Consider the following 13495-nt stretch of genomic DNA (forward strand, 5'->3'; position numbering starts at 1 on the left):
GATTTTGGTTTTGTTTTGATGATTATGCAGTTGCTTCGCCAAAAGGTTTGTGTTAGAATTTGGTTTGATTTTTGATGAGTATGCAGTTGGTGTTATGATCGTTGATCAAGTAGGCTGTTTGTTGATATGCAATCCTCACAAAGGTTCGTGCTTTATGAGGATTTCACAGAGCTGATATGCAATTCTATTTGTCGGTTTGAATGTCGTTGTGTTGGTTGTAGTCCCATAAACTCTTACAGATTTTAAGGCGTTCCGTTTCTGTTCGCTATGATTTTGTCCAATTCACCTCGTGATTTTGTGATGATGAACAAGTTTGAGGATTTGGAGATAAAATTTGTTATGAAAAATTCAAATCTTATAGACGATGGTATTAATTACTTACGTTTAGAATCCCTTATTACCAAATAAGAGACTTGTGCAGTAGTTGTGCTGTTTATTTCAGACTTCATACTTCTATTTCTTAATAATATCTGCAGTATTTGGTTGGCAATGGAAGTTTCTTTCGATTCTCCCCTGCTTTGGTAAACTGTATTATGGCTTCTGTTTTTCCTTCAAGCCCATATGGCGTATATATTCTTGATATTTTATATTGTAAATATTGCTTAATAGGAAATCCCATAGCTTGTTATTCATTGGTTTTGTTTGGTTGCAGTTGTAGCCCAGAGTAGACCAAATGATGATGATGAGGACGATGATGAAGACGACGAAGACGATGAAGAGCAGCAAATGCAGATAAAAGATGAAACAGAAACCAACCTTATAAATCTCCGAAGAACTATATATTTAACAATTATGTCCAGTGTAGATTTTGAAGAAGCTGGCCACAAATTGCTGAAAATCAAACTTGAGCCTGGGCAAGAGGTAGAGCAATTCTTCTCTTTTGGATTTCTCTAACAGCTTTTCTTATTAACTTAAATTCTGTTCTTGAAGTGCATCAGACTGTGCAAAAGGGGCTTGATCTGAAAATTGTTTCTCTGATAGTTTGGGAGATTCTTTTCTTTGCACCCTTTCAATGTTTTACATGTTCTGTGTAAATTTAATCTGAATATTTTTGAACTCTTTCAGAAATACTAGGCAATCCTTCAGTTATTATCCTACCATGGCTCTGATGTATACCTTTTGCTGTTCATAACGTCAATGATGCATGTTAATTTGTTTATGCAGTTTTGTATTTTTCTGGAATCTCCCTTTAGTTGTAGTTCTTAAGATTGTCAGTAAAATTTAATTATTTCTTTGCCTTTATGCCGGTTTTATTTGTTTGTGTAGCACTGATATTTTCTTTATGCTGATTTTATTGTTTTTGCTGTTTGTAATTGGTTATTATGTGAAACTCATCTGAAATTGTCACGGCAGATGGAGTTGAATATAATATTATTGGAGTGCTGCAGCCAGGAGAGGACATATCTCAGATATTATGGTCTGTTAGGCCAAAGGTTTTGTATGCTCAACAGAGTGTATCAGGAGAATTTTGAAAAGTTTGATTTTCCCAAGTTGATTTTCGGATAATTGCATGTTTTTTGGGTTGATTGTTCATGGGAAGAAGAGAGAGAAATATCAGAAATTATGTTTTTTTGGGGTTTAGCAGCTTTCGTAGCTAAATAGACCTGATTTTAGCCTAATTGATGTTGTTTGCATCACAGTCAGTCTTTTGCTTTTCGTTCGATCTCATCACTTGCTATGCCTTGGCCTTGATTGTTGGGACGTTGCTCGATACTACACTGATTTTAGCCTAATTATTGTTCTATTTAATAATATGAGTTGTCCATTTTACTATATAATAGGTTTCATATTAATATATATATATATATATATATATGTATATATATATATATATATATATATATATGTGTATATATATATATATATATATATATATGTGTATATATATATATATGTGTATATATATATATATATATATATATATATATGTGTGTATATATATATATATATATATATATATATATATATGTATATATATATATATATATGTGTATATTAAAATGAAACCTATTTTTTTTACAAAATTCAAAGTCATTTGCGTCGCACATTAGCTTAATGTGCGACGCAAATGGCTAATTTTTTTTGGCGCCAAAAGGTCATTTGCCACGCACATTAGCTTAATGTGCGTGGCAAATGACTTTTCAGCACCATGCTGAAAAGTCATTTGCCACGCACATTAAGCTAATGTGCGTGGCAAATGAGAGTTATTTGCGTCGCACTTTTGTGCGACGCAAATGACTTTTAGTCATTTGCGTCGCGACCTTTTGCGTCGCACAATGTGCGACGCAAATGACCTTAAATGTGCGATGCAAATGAGTCATTTTCCACTAGTGCAAGGTTCTCGGCCCTCATAAAGTAGTGCTAAGCTAAAAGGGAACAACGAACAATCGATCTGAATCAATATACATACATATATATATATATATATATATATATATATATATATATATATATATATATATATATATATATATATATATATATATATATATATATATATATATATATATATATATATATAATAATCTAATGTTCCCAACTAATATGTTCGCATCAATCATCTACTAACATGTTATAATTCTCATAACGAAATATATGTTCAACATGTTCATTCAACAATATTAAACATGTAAATTTCAACATAATCAAGTTCATCGACAAATTCAACTTAGTTTTAATAATAACACACAAATCCAAGCACACAGGTATGTACGTACCTTGTGTAAACAAACTAATAGGCCACTTTAACACTTTTAAAAGTCGCCTAAGGAGAATTCTTCGCCTAAAACAACCAACAAATATTCCAAATCAATTTCTAATCATTCGCAACCATAATAAAGCATTCTAAATTCATCCTAAACTTATTTAGAACCTTCCCCAACATCAAAACTTGAGTAATTGCTTCCCTAGCATAATAATTATTGAATTCTATATTTGAAATTCGTTGAAAACTTTTCGCAAATATCATACTTAAATTTCCAGCAATATAACTAATTTCAAACTACTCCAAAACATAATTAACATGTTTGAAATCATAAAAACAATAATTTTAATAACTTATAATCATCCTACCATGGTTTCAAAACTATAAAAACCTTAAAAACTCATAGTTTAATAATTAAAACCATTATTTCAATCAAATCGTATAATCTGAAAATTAATAATATAATTTCTGCAAAACATGAAATCCGAAATTCATATAAATCATAAAAATCATAAACTTAATTCAATCATAAATTAAAATAATAACATATAATTAAAACCTTTAATTTATTAACTTAGGGTTCAAGAAATAACCAATAAAGAGGAGAGAGAAGTTGCTGGCCGGTGGCAGTGGCGGCGCGGCAGTAGGCGGGAAGGTGGCGCAGCGCGGCTGGGCGAAGCTGCTGTTGGTTGCGGTGGCGGTAACACGGTGGCTGCGAGCAACAAAAGACACACGTAAGAGAAAAAGAAAGAACGAGAAGGAAGGAGAGTGATGGCCGGAAGGGAAGCGACGGCGGCCGGCTGCAGGCGGTGCAGGGTCGGCGCGGCGCAACGTGGTGGCCGTGGGTGATGGCGTGTGAAGAGAGCAAGCAAGAAAAGAGCATAAAATAGAAAAGACGAACGAGAGGGAGAAGAATTACAGGACAGCGGAGGAGGAAGGAGGTCGACGGAGGCGGCGCTGCAAGCAGGGGAGTACACGGCAGGAACGACCAGATGGTGGTGGTGGTCGGCGTTCAGCGGAAGTAAGAAGTGAGGGAGGGGGAATTGGGTTCACGTGAAAGATGAGGAGGAGAGAGAAAATAATTGTGTGGGTAGAATATTGGGGTTTAGATATTTTGTGGGCTTAAGAATATAATTGGGATTAAGATTGCTTTTCAACTTTTAAAAGTATTTGGATCCAAAATCGATTAGAAGTATTTTTTAAATTCAAAAGTGTTTTCGTATTTCAAATTCTTTTCGAAGTATGACTCCAAAAATGCTAGATTTCATAAATCATTATAATATTTAAAATACAATAAAATAAAATAAATATGCATTAAATATACATTTATTTCTAAGATTCACAAATTTCATTTAAATATAATTAATTATACGTTAAAAATATTAATAAAATTTACGGGGGATTACACTGGTCATCCTTGGTGTTCCAGGCACCACCATGATTTGGAACAGGTTCCTGTGCAGATGGAACACGGCGAGCTTTAGACTTCCTGAAGGATCTAGGTGTCCCATTCCTTGGCACAACAACTTCAGGCAGTTCCTCCTCCTTGATAGGAATTGCATCCTCTTCTATGGGCATTTCCTTTACCTCGCCTTCCTCATTAATCTCCATGAACATTGGACCTCTCTTCTTGTTTTCCTACACAACCACCCTCATGCTTTTCCTTTTTCCTTGGGAACCCACACTCTTTCTTTTCCCTTTAGTAACTCGAGAGAAAGTCACCTTCAAGGGATTGAGTTTTGCATCCTCTTCCTCTTCTACTTCAACATCCTGTTTCTCTTCCTCATCCTTTTCTCTTCTTTGCCTGCTCTAATTACCTTACCCTGAACAACTTTAAGGTTTAGCAGAAGTAGCATTTCCAATTGGAGGATTTGGGTTGATTTTAGGGGCCGGGAGTACTTCGTAGGGGCATAGATCAACTGAGAAGCTCTTGAAGATTTCAGTGAGGAGGGAAGAGTATGGAATTTTGTATTTGGGAATGCAAGTGGAGAGATGTTTTATCATCATGGATGGAAAGTTTATTGAAAATTTTCTTTCAAGGAAATACATAAGACATGCATAAAAAAGGCTTGCAATGTTCCTCTTTTGAGGTCGGGGAACTACACCCCTCCACACAATGTTAAACAACAATTTTTGGAGGGGGGAGAAACAATTTTGTTGAGTGGAGGTGGAAATTTTGGAATCTCCTCCGATTGAACCAACAATATCATCTTCATTTATATTTTCAATTGACACCTTAATTTGGCCCTTTAACCACATATCAAATCCCCTATTGGGAGTACCAAACAAGTGTTCCAAATATGCAGCATCAAATTCTATACGAGTTCCATTCACCTTACTCGTACACACATTATCTTCACAAGAATTTTTTTTGCAAAATTCTTTCATAGCTTCAGGAATTAAGGGAGATTTAGCATAGTTTCTTAGTAAGCTTACCCATTTCTGATGCTCAAGGATTTCCATTAATTCACTGAATTTCGATGCCTCACATCAAGTGGAGTTGATTGCGAACCCTTCGACTAGGTTGTTCTCTTTGGCTGAGAGTTTCTTGGAACTCTTTCCTTCCACCTGAGATCGAGAACCCTCTTGCGGTTACTTTGTTTCTTCAAGCTGGTCACCAGAAGTTTCTACCCGACGCTTCTTGGTTTTTCGTGTGGAGGATCTAGGGATTGAAATTGGGGATTTCATTTCAATGTCGGTGTCGATTGGTTCCCCCTGGGTAAATGCGAGTATGGGGTTGTGAGATCGGAGGGGAATTGGTGATTGCATGGGTGAAGTATCCATAGGAACTGGTGAGGCTGGGTTTCTTTTTCGTTTTAGGGAAGTGAGATCGGTGTTGTTGCTTGTGAGAACCATGGTGGAGGAGTTTTATAGGAGGGTGGAGTGGTGGTGTCAGTGGGGAAGACGTGTGTGAGTGGAAGTAAAATGGAAGTATGGGTTGAATGAGGGATGTGAAGTGTTTCTGCTATTTAATGCCAATGGAATCGACCCAGATGTTCTTTGAATTGGGCATTTGGTTTTGAATTTTAAAAGTTTGTTATTTAAAAAATAAAAAAAAAAATATGAAAGAAAAGGATAAAAAAAAAATTAAAAATAGTTTGACTTGGTTTGGACTTGCTTAATTTTGTACCCTAAGTTAACCAGTTTAAAAAGAACTGCTTACCTAGCAAATTTTTAGAGTGATTCTATCTTCAACGATGGTAAACTTCAACTATGTTTGCACACATAAAGTTTGTGTTTGTAATAATCTATATGTACCATAATTTTTTCCTTTGCCTCAGAGGAACTTCAATTGTAATTACCTTAGCTTGATCATCCCGAGTTCCATCCTCATTTTCTCATGTTTCTCCCTGTTTAAAGGCTTAGTCAAAATGTCAGCAATTTGATGGTCAGTTTGGCAAAAATCTAATTTAATTAATCTTTTCTCAACATTATCTTTAAGGAAATGGTGTCTAATGTGGATATGTTTGACCCGGGAATGATGAACCAGATCCTTTGAAATACAAATGGCACTTGTGTTATCACAGTAGATGGGAACATAATCATAGATGATACCAAAATCTCTTAACTGTTGTTTTATCCACAGTATTTGTGAGCAACAAGCAGCAGCAGCTATGTACTCAGCTTCAGTTGTGGATAGAGCAAGAGTGTTTTGTTTCTTGGAACCCCAAGAAACCATGCATGGACCTAGGAACTGTACCATACCTGATGTGCTTTTTCTATTTACTAAATCACCTGCATAGTCAGCATCAGCATATCCTTTTAACTCAAATGATCCACTTCTTGGATAGAACAGGCATAAGTCATCTGTTCCTTTGAGATATCTAAGTATCCTTTTTACATCAGTTAAGTGAGATTCCTTTGGATTGGATTGAAATCTTGCACATAGTCCTATACTAAAAGAAATGTCAGGTCTACTAGCAGTTAGATATAGGAGTGATCCAATCATACCTCTATACTTTGTTTGATTTACACTTTTCCCATTTGGATCAGTGTCTAATCTGGTAGTTGTTCCCATGGGAGTGTGATTCACCTTTACAGATTCTAGCTCATATTTCTTTAGGAGTTCCTTTACATACTTCTGTTGATGGATCATGATTCCTTCCTCGGTTTATTTGATTTGCAAACTAAGGAAAAAGTTGAGTTCCCCCATCATGCTCATTTCAAATTCACTCCTCATCAAGTTTGCAAATTCCTTGCACAAGTTCTCATTAGTTGGTCCAAATAATATATCATCAACATAAATTTGAACTACTAACAAGTCAGTTCCTTTTGATTTTAGAAATAAGGTTTTGTCTATTCTTCCTCTTTTGAAATCATTTTGTAGGAGGAACTTTGATAGTCTCTCATACCAAGATCTAGGATCTTGTTTTAGTCCATAGAGAGCTTTATCTAGCTTGTAAATATGGTTTGGAAATTCGGGATTTTCAAAACCAGGAGGTTGTTCCACATAGACATCCTCTTCTAAGAAACCATTTAAGAAAGCACATTTAACATCCATTTGATAAAGCTTAAAACCCATAAAGGCAGCAAAAGCAATTAAAATTCTAATGGCTTCTAGTCTAGCAACAGGTGCAAAGTTTCTTTGAAGTCAATACCTTCCTGTTGGTTATAGCCTTTGACCATTAGCTTTGCCTTGTTCCTTATAATTGTTGCATGTTCATCTTCCTTGTTCAGGAACACCCATTTCAGTCCTATTACTTTCTGGTGCTTTGGTTTGGGTTCCAAGTTCCACACTTTGTTTCTTTTGAATTCATTCAACTATTCTTGCATGGCTATGATCCAGTCAGCATCTTCCAGAGCCTCGATGTGATTTCTTGCCTCAAATATGGAGAGGAACGCGTGAAATGCACAAAAGTTCCTGAATTGTGATCTTGTCTGAGTTCATTTTCTAATGTCACTCATAATGAATTCCATAGGATGAGAACTTTGATGTTTCCAAGGTCTGCGTTGAAACTGTGCTGCTGGAGTTGTAGCAGTTTCCTCAGTTCCTTCTGTGACCTGAGTTCCTTGTTGATCAGTGTGGAGTTCCCCAGGTTCAGGTGTTGCTTCTATTTCCTCTGGAGCCGGATCTTCTTGGATTTCTCCGTGTTCCTCTTTCTCTGGAACTTCTTGGTTCTGTTGAACAGTTCCTTTGGTTGTTTGTCTAGTTGGTTGGAACTCCTCATCATTGTCTGCAACACGAGACAAACCAATTTCGAATTTTTTTTGTTCCTGTACTACATCAATTTTGTTAGATTCATCAAATATTATATGTACACTTTCCTCTACGCACATTGACCTTTTGTTATAAACTCTGTAAGCTTTGCTATTTAGGGCATATCCTAGGAACACTGCCTCATCACTTCTTTCATCAAACTTCCCTAAGTTCCTTTTGCCATTGTTGTGGACAAAACATTTACAACCGAAAGCTCTAAAGTAAGAGATGTTGGGTTTAATACCTTTTAATAGTCCATAGGGGGTTTTATTTAAGATTGCTCGAATCATAACTCTGTTGATAATATAACAAGCTGTATTAACTGCTTCAGCCCAGAAGTTCCAAGGCAAGGAACTGGCGATTAACATGGTTCTTGCCATGTCTTCCAAGGTTCTGTTTTTTCTCTCAACTACTCCATTTTGTTGTGGAGTCCTAGGAGCTAAGAAATTGTGGTCCATACCTTGTTCCTTGCACTATTCATCGAATTTATAGTTCTCAAATTCTGTAACATGATCAGATCTTATGTGAATCAATTCATGACCTGTGGTTTTCTGGATTTTCTTTGAAAATGTAACAAACTCATCAAAAGTTTCATCTTTGCTTGTTAGAAATATGACCCAAGTAAAGCGAGAATAATCATCAACAATAACTAAAACGTATCTTTTCCCACTTCTACTTTGAATTCGCATTGGTCCACACAAGTCCATATGGATGAGTTCCAATGGCTTTGTTGTGCTAACCAATTTCTTAGGCTTAAAGGAACTTCTGACATGCTTGCCTTTGGCACATGCATCACAAACTTTATCATTTAGGAACTTGATTGAGGGAAGTTCTCGAACCAGTTCCTTTGATCTTAGTTTGTCAAGCAGTGAGAAACTAGCATGTCCAAATCTCCTGTGCCATAGTAGTGGGTCTTCTTCAATGGCACTGAGGCAGGTTAGATTGTTCCTTGGAATAGTATTGAGATCAACAGAATATGTGTTCCCTTTACGAGTTCCTTCCAGAATCACCTTCCCAGTGTCATTGTTAATGATTTGACAGATTTCAGAAGTAAAACTTACAGAGTTTCCCTTGTCAAAAAATTGAGAAATACTTAGTAGACCGTGCATTAAACCCTCGACTAAAAAGACGTTTTCAATGGCATGGAAACTTGACCTTCCAATTTTTTTGATTCTACCAATTTCTCCTTTCATATTGTCACCAAAGGTCACAGTTCCTCCATTGTAGGCTTCCAGTGAGAGGAATTTAGATTTGTCTCCTGTCATGTGTTTGGAACACCCGCTGTCGAGATACCACGAGCTGTTCCCTCTCACTGGAACCTGTAAAAGAATCAAAGGTTAGTTACAGGAACTTGGGTTTCCTCGAGTTCCTTTTTTACCACAATATTTGACTTCTTAATCCATTTTTGTTTTACATAGTTTGAGTTTCTTTGATCCTGTTCCTTCTTCTTGGAACACTCAGTAATGACATGATTACCACTTCCACGTGAGAAACAAACTTTCACACTTGGGAGTTCCACATACTTTTTCTTATGACTAATTTTATGGTTGAAGCCTAAACCTTCTGTTCTCTTAGATTAAGCATTCTCAATCCACTTGGGAGAAACCTTAGGTGGCTGTTTCTGGGCCCTGGCCATGGCTAGTTCCCTTTCTAGTTTCTCTTTCTGTTCCTTTGTGGTGACCAGGTCTTTGTTTAATCTTTCTAGGTCGACATTAAAAATTCCCATGTTAATCTCCAAGGATTTTGTAGGGTATAGACTTAGATTAAACATTTTATATTGACTGAGTTCCACTTGTAGAAGGATATTTTCATTCCTAATTTTCTCGAATGACTCAGTGATGGAGGTATTCCTATCTAGAAATTCAAAGAACCTACCTTGAACATCAGATCTAACATTGTTAAGATAGTTCATATGGTCTTTACTGAGTTCCAAGGCCCTATTACTTTGTGCTTTTAGTATACTTAGCTTTTTGTAATCATCTAGAGTTTCTAGCAACAGTTCAATTAGTTTTGACTTTGAAAGACACTGAAGAGTGGAGGAAATTACTTCATCTGATGGAACTTGTCCAGTTCCATCCGTTCTTGCCATGAGGCAAAGATTTGCAGTTTCTTCATTTGGTTGTTCCTCATCATCTTCTGAGTCTGTTGCTTCACCCCATGTAGCTATCATAGCCTTTTTGAAATTTGGCTTGTTAAAGGTGGACTTATTGTAGCGTTCCTTGGACTATTCCTTTCCTTTTCCTTTGGCTTTATTTTTTTCCCACAGAGGGCATTCACGAATTGATGTTCAGTTTCTCCACATTTGAAACAACCTTGTTCAGTTTTGGAACTGGCAGTTTTCCTTGCAAAGTTCCTTCCTTTCTGGTTTCCTGGTTTGAAGTTCCTATACAGCTTTCTCATCGTTCTGATCAGCATGGCAGCCTCTTCTTCATCTGGTTCAAATTCATCGAGTTCCTCAGCTTTTAGAGCAAGCCCTCGGTTTCTGGAGCTCTCAGGAACAGCAGCTCCAAGATGCAGTTCATGTGTCATCAAGGAACCAGCAAGTTGTTCAATGTTGAACTTTGTAAAGTCCTTGGTCTCAAACAGTGCAGTGACCTTTGTTCTCCAACAATCATCTTGTGGCATGCTCCTTAGTATCTTTCTCACCTGTTCATCAGTGGGAATGATTCTACCAAGAGAAACTAATTCATTTATTATGTTAGTAAATTGAGTGAACATCTCTTGAATAATTTCTTTTGGGAGCATCTCAAATCTCTCGTATTTAGACATTAAAAGATCGATTTTGGAACGCTTAACTTCATTAGTTCCTTCGTGGGTTACTTGTAGTAAATCCCAAATATGTTTTGCGTTCTTGTACCCCATGACCCTATTGTGTTCATGGGGTCCAAGCCCGCAATGCAATATTTTAACAGCCATAGCATTAATCTCATATTTTTCAAAGTCTTCTTTGGAAAATTCAGACATTGGTTTAGGAACTACCTCATTTTATGCGTTGGTGGTTGTTACCTCAAAATCTCCAACTTCTATCTCACGCCAAACTTGGTAGTTTTTAGCTTTGATGAATATCTCCATTCTTTTCTTCCAATATGAGTAAAACTTGCAATTGAACATAGGTGGCCTTTGCGTGGAGTAGCCTTCTTCAAGTTTCTCTTGTGAGTTCATACTTTCAGGAGCTTGACTCAAACAGGGTTTCCTGTTATTTTAGTGAGTACTGACTTTGATACCAATTGATATTCTAGTAGGAGCACACACAAGAGGGTGGAGGGGTGGGGGTGAATTGTAATTGGAACTTTGATAAAGTTTCTTGCGAAACTTAGAAATAATAAAGAAACTGAGAACTAGAGAAACAAAAGAAAAAATTTGAGAAAAATTCTTGACACTTATCAAGAAGAGAATTATTTTATATTATAGTAATACTTCGATTACAATAACTCTCTAACACGAGTTCCTCTCAAACTTCGTGTTCCTCACAGTAACCTACTCAGATTACAACTCTCTTTTCTTCTCTTTCTCTCATACTTAAACTCTAAGTCTTTACAGGATAACTCTATCCTCTCTAATATGAAAATAAATTCGTGTTTTAGGACTCTAGATATTAATAAGCTTAAGTATATATAAAGAACTTTAGGAACTTGGATTAAACTGGGACACAAACTTGTTTTTAGGAAAACTCTTTAAAACGTTTTAGGAATGCAAAGTTCTTAGAATGTTTGTGTGTTTTTCCAGAAAACGTTTTGGCCTTATATAGAGTTTTTTCCCTAGGATTTGTTCCCTTCAAAAACTCAACTACCAACTAAAAACCACTTTGTTTGTCACGTCTCATGACTTGAGGAACAAGGGAAGACCACTTCACACTTAACTTTCTCAATCGCTGAACGTGTTTAAGACCAAGTCAATCACCCATGTTTTTCTTAAAATCCGTTTGTAAATTTATCAAAATATTTAGGAGAAGTTTTAGGAATATTTAAACTGTTGTTTATTTAGAAAATAAGATTTTAGGAAAAATCTGAGTTTTTATTAAACGTAGAGAAATATTTATTTTGACTAAATAATTTCCTTAAAACTTTATTGCCAGATATTTTGATAAATACAATAAGTATTCCAAGTTCCTCCAGTTCCTTATATATCACTTAGCATACTAACATGTTTACATAAGATCTAAGTAAAGTAGACTACCTAGACATATATCTCTTCCCTTTGGTGAGGCATTCAACTCTCAAGCTTCGCTTGTTCCTGCTCTTGAACATTGATGAGTTCCTCGTATGCTCTCAGAGGAACTCAGAACTATGAATATGTAACTTTCCCTATGTATGTGAAAAACACTCATTTTGTAAGAATTGTTGCTCTTGACTTTGTTGACTTTGAAACTCCAGCTCTTACTGCTTCCAACTCAAGAACTCCAGTAGCTGTTCCAGTTGCAACTCAGGAACTCCAGTGGTTGTTCCAAGTTCCTATCCTAATAGGAACTCAGGCACTTACCTGTATATATTCATTAGCAACAACAATCAGGAAGTTTGCAATGCGTGTGTCATCAACAAAAACCTAGGAACAACACGTTCAATGCGCCAAAGAAACTGAAAGCCTTTCTCATATGTATCCTGTGAATACACATCTTCTGGATCCATCCCTTCTTGCTGTGAATTAAGCTTTGTGAATTCCATATTATCTTTAAATCTTTCCATTTCATAATTTAAACCCTTCCAACCTATACCAATATTTAAAAAACCTCCGTCCTCTCCTTGCACCACCTCAATGAATCTCCTCTCTACATAAGTTGTGAAACCCTGAATCTCACAAAACGAGAAGCTTAGTAGTTGTATACATGACATACAATCTTAGTAATTCGATAAATGAACATGTGATGTTCATTATTAAAGTTTTCAAAGGTCAAAAGTAAACAAGCTTACAAGGCTCATAGACATTCCATCCGTGGTCCAATGCTCAATCGATTTATATGTATTTTCAAGGTCAAATAGTTTATAGAAGTTGTATCAGTTCCCACCCATTATGACACGTATGTTCTTGGACAAACTGAACAAGATCACTGCCATTAAATGGCATCATATACATATATTTTGATGATATTAACCAAGATTATAGAATCCGGCCGTATCATATACTAGTGTTATTTAGGATTCTAACACATAACCAGTAGCCTAAATGCAGCACTGAACAAAGGCTTAACTATATACTAATGTGATTTTCCATACAAAAAAGAAAAAGTACATTTATGTGATGTACCTAGCTAGCACAAAACCAAGACTAATTACATCAAGAATCATGGGGTACATTTGTTACAACCCAATATCAAAGAGATAGAAAACCAAGACTAAGTAGGCAATGTACTGAGTCATTGGAAGTGGGGAAAAATAATTGACTTTAAAAAGCTAAATATACAACTAATTGACTGCCCAATACCACAACCTACTAGTTGGGATCTAGATCAACGATGACAAAATAATTAGATAGAAAGAAGCACCTACCACTACAACCACCTCATATAAAGGAGGCCTACCCAAAGGAACCTGGTACTCCTCCCTAGGAATGTTTCAAACACACTAATACCACAAATGAGGCAATATTGCCCCAAATAC

General features: G+C 36.1%; 1 pseudogene; it reads right to left on the reverse strand.

The window, feature by feature from the left end:
* The window catches only part of LOC130461711 (leucine aminopeptidase-like), a 67022-nt pseudogene extending 54216 nt beyond the window's left edge, over positions 1-12806 (reverse strand).
* Positions 12807-13495: the final 689 nt, after the last annotated feature.

Source organism: Spinacia oleracea, chromosome 5, assembly GCF_020520425.1.
Source record: "Spinacia oleracea cultivar Varoflay chromosome 5, BTI_SOV_V1, whole genome shotgun sequence".
In the NCBI taxonomy this organism is placed as follows: Eukaryota; Viridiplantae; Streptophyta; class Magnoliopsida; order Caryophyllales; family Amaranthaceae; genus Spinacia; species Spinacia oleracea.